We start from the raw sequence: 1,158 nt of genomic DNA, 5'->3' as shown, positions 1-1,158 counted from the left end.
AAATTGCCAAATTTCAGACATATCTGATTCTATTTCACAAAAGACATCGGAATCAGATAGTAACTGAGTTACAGAACTTGACCTACCAAACATACAATAATATGGCGGAAGTTGTGTTGTTTTATTAACTACCGAATTATGAGCAAAAACAAAATCAGGTAATACAACATGCCAAGACTTTTCATCCAAAGCAGTCTTCTGTAAAGATGTTTTCAAAGTTCTATGTGAACGTTCAACAGGATTAGCCTGAGGACGAACAATAGGAGTAAAACTTAAATTAACATTCCATTTTGCACAATAAGAGTTAAAATCTTTAGATGTAAACACAGAGCCATTATCAGAATGTAAGGTTCTAGGAGGGCCAAATATTGAAAATAATCTACCCAACACTGAAATAGCAGTGTATGTTGTTGCAACACGTAAGGGCCATGCGATGACAAACCTAGTTAAATCATCCATGAACGTAAAAATATATTCAAAACCATTAGTTGAACGAGGTAATGGTCCAACAAAATCACAATGCACTAGATCCCAGGGTCGAAGCGCAGTTTTAGTCATACCATGTGGACTTCTGGGCATGGCATGAGGCCCAGTTATACATGTTTTGCATTTACCTACAAAATCTTGAACCTCTGATAAGGTAATTTTACTATTAACTAATTTAGCTTACTCTAAGGTTCGTTGAGCACTAAAATGTCCTAAAGAATGAGCACGCTCTATAATAGATTGACGTTCGACTTGACCACGAGTAACAGCTAAAATAGGTAAATCGATTTCAAAATCGTCTATAGGTGCACGACTTAAAGCATCACTTACAAAATTATTAGTACCTTTAACATGTTCAATATCAAATTGATAGTATGCTAGCTATAAAGCCCATCTAGCACACTTAGGCTTAGTTGAAGTCATAATAAATGTAAGTGGTTTATGATCAGTGCGTAATAAGAATTTGCGTCCGTACACAAAATCACGAAACTTTCGTACTGCCCAAATGATAGCTAAAGCTTCACGATGTATAGTAGAATAGTTTCTTTCAGTTTTTAAAAGTTTCTTAGATGCATAAATAATTGGATGTTCTAATCCAGTATTGTCAGCTTGAAGCAAAACACCTACTAAACCAGTTTGACTTGCATCAGTTTGCACAATGAGCACATTGGC

This window comes from Lottia gigantea, assembly GCF_000327385.1.
Source record: "Lottia gigantea unplaced genomic scaffold LOTGIsca_191, whole genome shotgun sequence".
Lineage (NCBI taxonomy): Eukaryota > Metazoa > Mollusca > Gastropoda > Lottiidae > Lottia > Lottia gigantea.
This window is presented reverse-complemented; position numbering follows the sequence as displayed.